This window comes from Leuresthes tenuis, unplaced genomic scaffold (assembly GCF_036924035.1).
Source record: "Leuresthes tenuis unplaced genomic scaffold, fLeuTen1.0.hap1 SCAF_167, whole genome shotgun sequence".
NCBI classification, from domain to species: Eukaryota; Metazoa; Chordata; class Actinopteri; order Atheriniformes; family Atherinopsidae; genus Leuresthes; species Leuresthes tenuis.
The window spans coordinates 67,946-82,096 of NW_027325521.1; the positions used below are offsets into that span (position 1 = coordinate 67,946).

Consider the following 14,151-nt stretch of genomic DNA (forward strand, 5'->3'; position numbering starts at 1 on the left):
AATTTGGGGCGGAGGTTTTCGGATGCAAGTGGGTGTGAATATCCCACCATACAAGTATGGTGGAGAGGAAGCTGTGAATAGCCGACCATAGTTTGGAAAAAGCGGGTAAGAAAAGGTTTGAATGCCCGAACATACACCATCAAAAGAGGGAGCGGAGGTGTTCCGCTGTACGAAGGTGTGAATGTCCGACCATACTTGGTAAAAAGCGGGTAAGAAAAGGTTAAAATACCCGGCTGTACACAATCAATAGCGGGAGCGGATGTGTTCGGCTACAAGAAGGTGTGACAGTCCGACCATGGTTTGTAAAAAGCGGGTAAGAAAAGGTGCGAATGTCCGACAATGTATGATCAAAAGAGAGAGCGGAGGTTTTCGGATACACGAAGGTTTGAATGTCCTACCATAGTTTGTAAATAGCGGGTAAGAAAAGGTTCGAATGCCCGACTATACACCATAAAAAGCGGGAGCGGAGGTGCTCCGCTGTAAGACGGTGTGAATGTCCAACCATAGTTGGTAAAAAGCGGGTAAGAAAAGTTAAAATACCCGACTGTACACAATCAATAGCGGGAGCGGAGTTGTTCGGCTACAAGAAGGTGTGAAAGTCCGACCATGGTTTGTAAAAAGCGGGTAAGAAAAGGTTTGAATGCCCGAACATACACCATCAAAAGAGGGAGCGGAGGTGTTCCGCTGTACGAAGGTGTGAATGTCCGACCATACTTGGTAAAAAGCGGGTAAGAAAAGGTTAAAATACCCGACTGTACACAATCAAAAGAGGGAGCGGATGTGTTCGGCTACAAGAAGGTGTGACAGTCCGACCATGGTTTGTAAAAAGCGGGTAAGAAAAGGTGCGAATGTCCGACAATGTATGATCAAAAGAGAGAGCGGAGTTTTCGGATACACGAAGGTTTGAATGTCGTACCATAGTTTGTAAATAGCGGGTAAGAAAAGGTTCGAATGCCCGACTATACACCATAAAAAGCGGGAGTGGAGGTGTTCCGCTGTAAGACGGTGTGAATGTCCGACCATAGTTGGTAAAAAGCGGGTAAGAAAAGGTTAAAATACCCGACTGTACACAATCAATAGCGGGAGCGGAGTTGTTCGGCTACAAGAAGGTGTGAAAGTCCGACCATGGTTTGTAAAAAGCAGTTAAGAAAAGGTTCGAATATCCAAACCAAACATAATCAAAAGCGTTAGCAGAGCAGTTCGACTGCAAGTAGGTGTGAATGTCCAGCCATAATTACTCACAAACGGGGGAAGTAAAGGTAGTATTGCCAGACCATACATGATCAAAACAGGGAGCGGAGGTTCAGCTGCAAGGTGTGAATGTCTGACTATAGTTTGTAAAAAGCGGGTAAGACAAGGTGCGAATGCCCAACAATGTATGATCAAAAGAGAGAGCGGAGGTGTTCGGCTGCAAGGTCTGAATGTCCAACCATAATTTGTAAAAACCGGGTAAGAAAAGGCTCGAAAGCCCGACTATCCATCATCAAAAGCGGGAGCGGAGGTGTTCAGCTGCAAGAAGGTGTGAATGTTCGACTAAAGTTTGTAAAAAGCTGGTAAGACAAGGAGCGATGTCCCGACATTGTATGATCAAAAGCGGGAGCGGAGGTGTCCAGCTGTGAGTAGGTGTGATTGTCCGACCATAATTGCTGAAAAATGTGTTAGAAAAGGTAAGAATACTGGACCATACATCATCAAAAGCGGGAGAGGTGGTGTTCGGCTGCAAGAAGGTGTGAAAGTCCGACAATGGTTTGTAAAAAGCGGGTAATAAAAGGTTCGAATGCCCGAATATACATCATCAAAAGCGGAAGCGGAGGTGTTCGGATGCAAGAAGGTGTGAACGTCCAACCAAAGTTTGTAAAAAGCAGTGAAAAGCGAGAAAAAGCATTTCGTGAGTTCCGCATGATTTGGGATTTTGCTTATAAAATGCATTACTTCACTCAAACTATGTTAAAACTGATTTGTCCTTCATATTTACCATGTCTAGACATATTTAAACAAAAAAACAACGTTGTACTTTGCAGTAAAAGAAAGAGCAAATCTTAAGTTTCAGGAATCCGAGTATAAGCCTGCTTTCATGAGTTCTGCACGATTTCGGATTTTGCTATAAAATGAATTGCTTTGCTCAAACCAAGTTAAAACTGCTTTGTCCTTCCATATTCATCAATGTCTAGATCGACTTCAACAAAGAAAAACATTGGACTTTGCAGTAGAAGAAGTTGAAATCCATCTACACATTGATAAATATGAAGGACAAAGCAGTTCCCACTTGCCCATAAGAAAATAAGCTTATTCTCGGATTCCTGATCCTTCAGTGTTGCTCTTTCTTCTACTGCAAAATACAATGTTGTTCTTTGTTGAAGTCGATCTAGACATTGATAAATATGAAGGAAAAAGCTGTTTTAACTTGGTTTGAGTGAATGAATTCATTTTATACATAAAATCCGAAATCGTGCAGAACTCATGAAAATAAGCTTATTCTCGGATTCCTAAAACTTTTGATTGGCTCTTTCTTTTACTGCAAAGTACAACGTTGTTTTTTGTTTAAATCTATCGAGACATTGATAAATATGAAGGTAAAAGCCGTTTTAACATAGTTTGAGTGAAGGAATTGATTTTATAGATAAAATCCCAAATCATGCAGAACTCCTCAAAAGGGGCGTATGGCTTAATCACAAGTGTGGTTCTTTCTCATTCAGGGTAGTATGAGGAAGTTTATGCTTGAAATATATGTAGAAATGGGTACATATGAAGGACAAAGCAGTGTTAACTTAGTTTGAGTGAAGGAATTCATTTTATACATAAAATCCCAAATCATGCAGAACGTATGAAAAGAAGCTTATTCTCGGATTCCTGATCCTTCAGTTTTGCTCTTTCTTCTACTGCAAAATACAATGTTGTTCTTTGTTGAAGTCGATCTAGACATTGATAAATATGAAGGAAAAAGCAGTTTTAACTTGGTTTGAGTGAATGAATTCATTTTATACATAAAATCCGAAATCGTGCAGAACTCATGAAAATAAGCTTATTCTCGGATTCCTAAAACTTTTGATTTGCTCTTTCTTTTATTGCAAAGTACAACGTTGTTTTTTTGTTTAAATCTATCGAGACATTGATAAATATGAAGGTAAATGCCGTTTTAACATAGTTTGAGTGAAGGAATTCATTTTATAGATAAAATCCCAAATCATGCAGAACTCCTCAAAAGGGAGGTATGGCTTAATCACAAGTGTGGCTCTTTCTCATTCAGGGTAATATGAGGAAGTTTATGCTTGAAATATATGTAGAAATGGGTACATATGAAGGACAAAGCAGTGTTAACTTAGTTTGCGTGAAGAAATTCTTTTTATACATAAAATCCGAAATCGTGCAGAACTCATGAAAATAAGCTTATTCTCGGATTCCTAAAACTTTTGATTTGCACTTTCTTTTACTGCAAAGTACAACGTTGTTTTTTGTTGAAATCTATCTAGACATTGATAAATACCAGCCAAAACTCTGCTGCCGCTTTTGATAATTTATGGTTGGGCATTCTTACCTTTTCTTACCCGCTTTTTACAAATTATGATCTTACATTCACACCTACTTGCAGTCGAACACCTTCTCATCCACTTATGATCATGTGCGGTTGGGCTTTCGCACCTTTTCTTACCCATTTTTCAGTAATTATGGGTGGACATTCAGACCTTCTTGCAGCCGAAAACCTCCGCTCCTCTTTTGATCATACATTGTCGGGCATTCACACCTTGTCTTACCCGCTTTTTACAAACTTTAGTCGGACATTCAAACCTTCTTGCAGCTGAACCACCTCCGCTCCCTGTTTTGATCATATATGGTCTGGCAATAGTACCTTTTCTTACCCATTTGTGAGTAATTATGGCTGGACATTCACACCTTCTTGCAGCTGAACACCTCCTCTCCTGCTAATGATCATGTATGGTTTGATATTCGAAAATTTTCTTTCATGTTTTAAAGCAATTATTAATGGACATTCACACCTACTTGCAGCCGAACACCACCTCTCCCGCTTTTGATGATGTATGGACAGGCATTCTTACCTTTTCTAACACATTTTTCAGCAATTATGGTTGGAGAATCACACCTACTCACGGCCGAACAACTCCGCTACCGCATTTGATGGTGTATAGTCGGGCATTCTCACCCTTTCTCATCAGCTTTTTCCAAATTATTCTCTGACATTCACACCTACTTGCAGTCGAACACCTTCTCATCCGCTTTTGATTATGTTTGGTTAGATATTCGAACCTTTTCTTAACTGCTTTTTTACAAACTTTGGTCGGACGTTCACACCTTCTTGCAGCCGAACACCTACGCTTCCGGTTTTGATAGTGTATATTCGGGCATACGAACCTTTTCTTACCCGCTTTTTACAAACCATGGTCGGACTTTCACACCTTCTCTTAGCTGAACAACTCCGCTCCCTCTTTTGATTGTGTACAGTCGGGTATTTTAACCTTTTCTTACCCGCTTTTTACCAACTATGATCGGACATTCACACCGTCTTACAGCCGAACACCTCCGCTCCCTCTTTTGATGGTGTATGTTCGGGCATTCGAACCTTTTCTTACCCGCTTTTTACAAACCAGGATCGGACTTTCACACCTTTTAGTAGCCAAAAACCTCCGCTCCCGCTATTGATTGTGTACAGTCGGGTATTTTAACCTTTTCTTACCCGCTTTTTACCAACTATTGTCGGACATTCACACCGTCTTAGAGCGGAACACCTCCTCTCCCGCTTATGATCATGTACGGTTTGATGTTCGAAAATTTACTTTCTTGTTTTAAAGCAATTATTGATGGACATTCAAACCTTCTTTTTGATGGTGTATAGTCGGGCTTTCGAGCCTTTTCTTCCCGGTTTTTACAAACCATGGTCGGACTTTCACACCTTCTTGTAGCCGAACAACTCCGCTCCCGCTATTGATTGTGTACAGTCGGGTATTTTAACCTTTTCTTACCCGCTTTTTACCAACTATGGTCGGACATTCACACCGTCTTACAGCGGAACACCTCTGCTCCCGCTTTTGATGGTGTATAGTCGGGCATTCGAACCTTTTCTTACCCGCTTTTTACAAACTATGGTGGGACATTCAAACCTTCTTATATCCGAAAACCTCCGCTCTCTCTTTTGATCATACATTGTCGGACATTCGCACCTTTTCTTACCCGCTTTTTACAAACCATGGTCGGACTTTCACACCTTCTTGTAGCCGAACATATCCGCTCCCGCTATTGATTGTGTACAGTCGGGTATTTTAACCTTTTCTTACCCGCTTCTTACCAACTATGGTCGGACATTCACACCTTCGTACAGCGGAACACCTCCGCTCCCTCTTTTGATGGTGTATGTTCGGGTATTCAAACCTTTTCTTACCCGCTTTTTCCAAACTATGGTCGGCTATTCACAGCTTCCTCTCCACCATACTTGTATGGTTGGATATTCACACCCACTTGCATCCGAAGACCTCTGCCCCAAATTTTGTTGATATTTAGTATGACATTCGCACCTTACCCGCTTTTGGCAAACTATGGCCTTCTTGCAGCCAAACACCTCTGATCTCGCTTTTGATGATGTAAGGTTGGGCATTCAGACCTTGTTTCCCCTGCTTTTCACCAAATATAGTCGGACATTCACACCTTCTTGCAGCCGAACACTTCCGCTCCACCTTTTAGTGTTCTATCACACTTTTTTTCACCGCATTTTATACATTATGGTTGGAAATTTTCAACCACTCTCATCCGAAGACCTCTCCTCCCGCTTTTGTTAATATATTTGAACTTTAGTCGGACATTCAAACCTTCTTGCAGCTGAACCACCTCCGCTCCCTGTTTTGATCATATATGGTCTGGCAATACTACCTTTTCTTACCCGTTTGTGAGTAATTATGGCTGGACATTCACACCTACTTGCAGCCGAACACAACCTCTCTCGCTTTTGATGATGTATGGACCGGCATTCTTACCTTTTCTAACACATTTTTCAGCAATTATGGTCGGAGATTCACACCTACTCAAAGCCGAACAACTCCGCTCCCGCATTTGATGGTGTATAGTCGGGCATTCTCACCCTTTCTCATCAGCTTTTTCCAAATTATGATCTGACATTCACCCCTATTTGCAGTCGAACAGCTCTGCTCCCGCTTTTGATTATGTATGGTTGGATATTCGAACCTTTTCTTAACTGCTTTTTACAAACTTTGGTTGGACGTTCACACCTTCTTGTAGCCGAACACATGCACTCCTGCTTTTGATGATGTATGGTTGGGCATTCGCACCTTTTTTTTACCCATTTTTCAGGTATTATGGGTGGACATTCACACCTTCTTGCAGCTGAACACCTCCTCTCCCACTTATGATCATGTGTGGTTTGATTTTCGAAAATTTTCTTTCATGTTTTCTAGCAATTATTGATGGACATTTAGACCTTCTTGCAGCTGAACACCACCTCTCCCGATTTTGATTATGTATGGACCGGCATTTTTACCTTTTCTAACACATTTTTCAGCAATTATGGTTGGAGATTCACACCTACTCACAGCCGAACAACTCCGCTACCGCATTTGATGGTGTATAGTCGGGCATTCTCACCCTTTCTCATCAGCTTTTTGCAAATTATGATCTGACATCCACACCTACTTGCAGTCGAACAGCTCTGCTCCCGCTTTTGATTATGTATGGTTGGATATTCGAACCTTTTCTTAACTGCTTTTTACAAACTTTGGTTGGACGTTCACACCTTCTTGTAGCCGAACACATGCACTCCTGCTTTTGATGATGTATGGTTGGGCATTCGCACCTTTTTTTTACCCATTTTTCAGGTATTATGGGTGGACATTCACACCTTCTTGCAGCTGAACACCTCCTCTCCCACTTATGATCATGTGTGGTTTGATTTTCGAAAATTTTCTTTCATGTTTTCTAGCAATTATTGATGGACATTTAGACCTTCTTGCAGCTGAACACCACCTCTCCCGATTTTTATTATGTATGGACCAGCATTTTTACCTTTTCTAACACATTTTTCAGCAATTATGGTTGGAGATTCACACCTACTCACAGCCGAACAACTCCGCTACCGTATTTGATGGTGTATAGTCGGGCATTCTCACCCTTTCTCATCAGCTTTTTGCAAATTATGATCTGACATTCACACCTACTTCCAGTCGAACAGCTCTGCTCCCGCTTTTGATTATGTTTGGTTAGATATTCGAACCTTTTCTTAACTGCTTTTTACAAACTTTGGTCGGACGTTCACAATATCTTGCAGCCGAACACCTCCGCTTCCGCTCTTGATGGTGTATATTCGGGCATACGAACCTTTTCTTACCCGCTTTTTACAAACCAAGGTCGGACTTTCACACCTTCTCTTAGCTGAACAACTCCGCTCCCTCTTTTGATTGTGTACAGTCGGGTAATTTAACCTTTTCTTACCCGCTTTTTACCATCTATGGTCGGACATTCACACCGTCTTACAGCGGAACACCTCCGCTCCCTCTTTTGATGATGTATGGTTAGGCATTCGCACCTTTTCTTACCCATTTTTCAGTAATTATGGGTAGACATTCACACCTTCTTGCAGCTGAACACCTCCTCTCCCGCTTATGATCATGTGCAGTTTGATATTCGAAGATTTTCTTTCATGTTTTCTAGCAATTATTGATGGACATTCAGACCGTCTTGCAGCTGAACACCTCCGCTCCCACTTTTGATGGTGTATAGTCGGGCTTTCGAGCCTTTTCTTCCCCGGTTTTTACAAATTATGGTTGGACATTCAGACCTTCTTGCAGCCGAAAACCTCCACTCCCTCTTTTGATCATACATTGTCGGGCATTCGCACCTTTTCTTACCCGCTTTTTACAAACCATGGTCGGACTTTCACACCTTTTAGTAGCCGAACAACTCCGCTCCCGCTATTGATTGTGTACAGTCGGGTATTTTAACCTTTTCTTACCCGCTTTTTACCAACTATGGTTGGACATTCACACCTTCTTACAGCAGAACACCTCCGCTCCCTGTTTTGATTATGTATGGTTTGACATTCGCACCTTCTCTCACCCGCCTTTTACTATGGTCGGCCATTCACAGCTTCCTCTCCACCATACTTGTATGGTGGGATATTCACACCCACTTCCATCCGAAGACCTCCGCCCCCACTTTTGTTGATATTTAGTCGGTCATTCGCACCTTACCCGCTTTTGGCAAACTATGGCCTTCTTGCAGCCGAACACCTCTGATCTCGCTTTTGATGATGTAAGGTTGGGCATTCAGACCTTGCTTCACCTGCTTTTCACCAAATATAGTCGGACATTCACACCTTCTTGCAGCCAAACGCTTCCGCTTTTAGTGTTCTATGAGGCATTCACATATTTTTTTTCACCGTATTTTATAGATTATGGTTGGAAATTCTCACCCACTCTCATCCGAAGACCTCTCCTCCCGCTTTTGTTAATATATAGTCGGGCATTCGAACCTTTTCTTACCCGCTTTTTACAAATTATGGTCGAACATTCACTCCTACTTGCAGCTGAATACTTCCGCTCCACCTTTTAGGTATGTATGGTTGGCATTTGCACCTCTTTTTATACTGATTGCTGAAGATTAAGTTGTTCTTTCTCAAACTACAAATTTTTTTTAATTGTTGAAACTTGATTTGAAGTGGATAAATAAGGAGGACAAACAGTTTTAAGTCAGGCTGATAGAAGGAATTAATTTTATAGCAAAATCTGTATTTCGTCATATGTCGAGAGATGCTTATTGCTGAAGAAGTTCTTTCTCATTCTACAAAGTACAACGTTGTTTATCGTTGAAACTTGATTAGACATGAATAAATATGAAGGACAAAGCAGTCTTAACTTGGTTTGAGTTAATGAATTCGTTTTATAGGAGAATCCGAATTCGTGCATAACTCATAAAATAGAGCTTATTTTCGGATTCCTGAAGAATGAGTCTGGTTCTTTCTCATAATACAAAGTTTGTTGTTTATTGTTGAAACTTCATCAGAAGTGAAGAAATAAATGAATGCCTATCAACAAATGTGGGATCTAAACTCTAGTGCTTCCTCTAAAATAATTTCCTTTCTCAATTTAGAAATGTGTGTGTGTAAGTCACAACACCCGTGACACCAAAACGGCTTTCTTTTCTCTACACTCTGCACTATGAGCACACACACCAAATCAGAAAGGCTTTTTTCTCTCTTTTCTACATTATGGACTGTGGGGACACAAAACCGCTCTCTCTCTTTTTTTTTTTTTATCGTGTGCCAGGGCGTTGTCTCACGTATTAGATTATGCTTAAGATACGAATGGGTTTATCAGTCACATCAGAATCCATACATACTGATCCTCCCGTAATAAAATGGTCGGATCTTATCAAACACACTTTGTTTCTTGTGACAATCAAGTCAGCGAAACAGCGTATACACGTCAAGACACTGAATCAAGTTTGCCACAAGAACTCATAAGTTTGGCAGTATTGCTCTGCCGTCAGCAATCATACACCCATTTTATTTTCGTGAGACATGTGCAAGCACCTGTTCATCTACTGTTCTATCACTATGAATTAGTGATCTATTATCAATAAGGATACTTCTACAACTACTATCAAAGTATGTCCAGACTTCTTATGTTGTCAGTTGCTATATATGAATAAGTGGGTAGCTACTGACAAGCATTAAGCATGTCACACAGCCCAAACATATAACATTTCAGGACACACCACACAGTTAACAACCACAGTGAAGCGTGTCAAAGCCCAAACATGTAACATTCAACAGGACACTTACACAACACATTCAAATCAAACAGGCAGACAACATACAAGAACATATACCCCAGCCGGCATTGCTCCCTGCCTATTTTCGTACAGCACACTATGTGTGCGCACACCTTTATTCACAAACTCTTCAACTTATACTCTTTTACCGAAGCTGCTACAGCTCGATTGGCCGAATACCCTTTGATCCTATTTCGGTGAATTTGACATCTGCCTTACATATAACAGATTAGCGGTTTAGCAGTTTTAATTTAGTTTGAGTGAAGGAATTCATTTTATAGCAAAATCCGAAATCGTGAAGAACTCATGAAAGTAAGCTTATTCTCGGATTCCTGAAACTTTAGATTTGCTCTTTCTTTTACTGCAAAGTACAACGTTGTTTTTTTTGTTTAAATCTTTCTAGACATGGTAAATATTAAGGACAAAGCACTTTTCACATAGTTTGAGTGAAGGAATTCATTTTATAGATAAACTCCCAAGAGTCTGCTGAGAAAAGAGAGTGAATGCGAAGTAGACTTTAACACGGCTATGGGAGCGAGCCGAGTGTGGGCTAACCGGGAGAATTGCTTGAAAGAAACGCGACACCGAATGAGCGATCAGAACAAAGCCTCAATACGGGATTCTCGTGGTGTTTTTGTTGCTGCCTTGTCTTTTGCACAGAGTAAAAGACAAGGCAGCCATCGAATAGGGCCCGATTGTTCCTAGTTGGTCAGCCGAGGAGCAAGGGGGGGGGGGGGGGGGGGGAGCAAGCGTCTCAACCAAGCAAAGCTCACCATGGGGAAGGTGGCTATGCCAACTAGCCTGATGCCCTGCTCCCGCAGTGACGGATAATCGTACTCTGGTTTCTCTTCATAACGTACAAGTCTTTCGCCTTTTACTAAAGATTTCTGTGGAGAGCAGCACTAATGAGTTGTTTCTATTTTTGGCAGGCTTTACCTTTGCGGGTGAAGCCCTTTCTGTCTGTGCAAAAGAAATCTTCTTACTGTGCAGAGTGACTTCTCTGAGTAGAGTCGCCTTACTTGTTGCGACTGTGCCGATGTTCGAAGCTGGAGTGCAAAGTTGTTGCTTGAATGGTGCTTGCTGGAGCGTGCGGGAGTGCAAAGTTATACCATTTAAAAGGGCTGAAGAGTGCTCAGTGCAGCGGGTGGGCGACACTCTGGCCACCTTGAAAACCGAGGTTACATCCTCTACCAGGGGGCAGCCCAAGTTCTGCCGCAAGTGTGGTGAGCATGGGCACCTGGTTGAGGCTTGTACCAAGGTGTTATGTGGGAAGAGCAGAGAAATTGGGCAAACTTTTTGGAGAGTGTCCAAATGGCAGGAAATGTAATCTCTGTGGAGAATTAAATCACCTCTTCAGAGATTGCCCTAAATCTTTTGCCAACAAATTAAAGACGGTAAAGCCACAGTCAAGCCAACAAAGAGAAGGACCAAAGGTGGCAGTTGGTGAACAAAGTGAAGAGGTTGACCCCAATAAATTCAAACTTCCCGCCAAAAGCTTGGATTGGAAGTGAGGAGCAAAAAGGGGAGGGGTCTGTAGAGGCCTCACCACTCAGTGTTGAAGTCTGTGAGAATTCACAGGCAGAGGGTGGAGCTACGCTAAATGAGGAGGAAGAGCAGACAGGTGAGGTCTAGTGAAGATACTCACCTCCCCGAAGGTCAACAGCCAAAGAGGACGGCATCTGAGCCTCTGATTCCCCAGTTGTATCAGAGAAGAGGGGAAGGGTTAGGTCCCTTTCAGACAGTTCTTCAGTGGAAGAACCTAGAGTCTTCCCCTCCGACTCACCAAATGAGGTCTCCTTTTTAACTTCAGCTCTGCAATCAACCCCCAGGGACTCAAAGTTAAATGCAACATTGCGTCAGAGGCCAACACCGAGAGTCCGAAAAGGAAATATAGATCACCCTACTCACTTTTCACCTAAAGAAATGAAGGAAGAGCTAGTAAGAAATAACCTGTGTGTAATTTGTTTTGATAACTTAGAAAAACGAAAATGACATACCTACTTTCCTTTATGCTTTTAATGGTTCTCACCTTTTCAACACTAAATGTGAGAAGTGTGAAATCAAAGACAAGAGCCCAGAGTATTTTATCCTTCTTAGACTCCATAAAATCAGATGTGTTTTTAATACAAGAATGTGGACTACCTTTTTTAAAAAACCATAGACAATGGGAGGAAATGTGGCCCCATTTATCGATATGGAGTGGCTCAAATCAAAATAAAAATGATGGTGTGGCCATTCTAATTAAAAATCTGCATGTTATGGTGAAAGGTAGCACAGTGGTGAGAGACGGACGGGCACTTTTAGCACACTTGAATTTTATGGGGCAAGACTTTAACCTCTTAAATATTTATGGTTTCAATGGAAAAAATGAAAGGTATGACCTTTTAGAAGATATACAGCTTTACATGCTAGGGCAAGTACCTTTAGTTGTAGGAGGGGATTTTAACTGTATCTTGAGCAGGAAAGATAGAAAAAGAGCAGGGGTAGATTTTAAAGTGGATAAGACTTCGATTTTACTTCAGGGCATATGCAGGGATTTTAAGCTTACTGACTGTTTTAAAACCATGCATCCCAGAGAGGAGGGCTTCACCTGGTTTAGTCATGATGGCACCAGAGCCTCTCGCATTGATTATTTCTTTACTAGAGATTGCCCACCCACTGATGTTAGATTAACCCCTGTTTTCTTTTCAGACCACCTTATGCTCTCCTGCACCCTTTCACCCCCTTCTGGTGTGACGGTAGGAAGTGGTCTGTGGAAACTCAACTGTTCCCTGTTGGAGGATGAAATCATAGTCAGTCAGTACAGGGAATGTTATAAAGAGTGGCAGACCCTTCAAGACCTCTACGAAACACATGCACAATGGTGGGAAATGTTGAAGGAAACGACCCAGACGTTTTTTAAACAGCAAGGTAAACGTAAAAAAAGGAAAGAGAATAGATGTATGATGGGACTACATAAACGCTTACAGCGCTACTTTAAACTAAATCAGTGTGGCATAGACTTTAAAGAAGAAATCAAAGATGTCAAAAAGGAAATGTCAGTTTCAGCAGAAATAAAGAGTAAAGGAATTTTTGTAAGAAGCAGGGAGCAGGAAATTAAGGAAGGTGAAAAATAAAGAAAGTTATAAATAAAAAGGCGTGTATTCAAAATCTAAAAAGAGAAGATGGGTTTTTAACAAAATCCACACAAGAGATGATTGAAACTGTACATACCTTTTATAGTAACGTGTACAAAGAGAAACCAGTGCACTTGGAAACATCGGCAGAAATCTTAAAATTCGTTGACAAAACCGTAAAAGAGAATGCACACTTGACACAGAATTTTACTGCTTTAGAGTTAAAAAAATGCCTAACAGGTTTTAAGAGAAGTCGAGCTCCGGGTTTAGACGGGCTTCCTGCAGAATTCTATCTGACCTATTGGGACCTTTTATCATCAGACATTTTAGATGTTTTTAAAGATTTTGAAAAACTCGACCGACTGCCTGACAGTTTTAGAGTGGGAATAGTGACTCTACTTTATAAAAAAAATGATAAGACTGACCTAAAGAATTGGAGGCCCATCACACTTTTAAACTTTGACTGTAAACTTTTTAGCAAGGTTTTAGCGACACGGATGTCCTCTGTTTTAGAGGAGGTAATTCACCCAGACCAAACTTGTGCCATCTCAGGGAGACAACTCACCGACAGCCTCGTACTGATTCGAGACATCATTGATTACGCTAGAGACAGAAACACCCGGCTTGTCATCTTAAATTTAGACTTTGAAAAAGCATTTGATCGGGTCTCGCATCAATATCTCTTTCAGGTGTTGCAGCCATCGAAAAGGGCCCGATTGTTCCTACTTGGTGAGCTTTGCTTGGTTGAGACGCTTGCCCCCCCCCCCCTGCTCCTCGGCTGACCAAGTAGAAACAATCTATTCGATGGCTGCCTTGTCTTTTACTCTGTGCAAAAGACAAGGCAGCCACAAACACCACGGGAACACCGTATTGAGGCTTTGTTCTGACCACTCATTCGGTGTCGCGTTTCTTTCAAGCAATTCTCCCGGTTAGCCCGCACTCGGCTCGCTCCCAGAGCCGTGTTAAAGTCCACTTCGCATTCACTCTCTTTTCTCAGCAGATTAAAAGAAAGTTTCATCTTGGGCTCCCTGAAACTTCCATCCTGCACCGCTGTTTGCTTTTTAACAAGAGCAGAGGAGAGCGCACCGTTCCCAGCGGCACTGCAGTACCGGGTCGAGGCTTGGAGTGAACGGAGCAAGCTTCTTTTTCAACTCCTATTCTTAAAAATCCATTTAATATGTTGTCTCGTCGTATAGAGGACATATTAAACTGATAAGAACAGATACTACACTTGATCTTAGCCAAA

General features: G+C 41.7%; 1 non-coding gene and 1 pseudogene across 1 annotated transcript; one reads left to right on the forward strand and one right to left on the reverse strand.

Annotated features, from left to right (window-relative positions):
* Nucleotides 1-10,622: 10,622 nt before the first annotated feature.
* Nucleotides 10,623-10,736, forward strand: LOC140287884 (U5 spliceosomal RNA). Its single transcript, XR_011911834.1, has one exon. It is a non-coding gene; the product is annotated as a U5 spliceosomal RNA (small nuclear RNA).
* A 3,244-nt stretch (nt 10,737-13,980) lies between these two features.
* On the reverse strand, nt 13,981-14,151 carry LOC140287892 (U2 spliceosomal RNA; annotated as a pseudogene; the record flags this gene model as incomplete).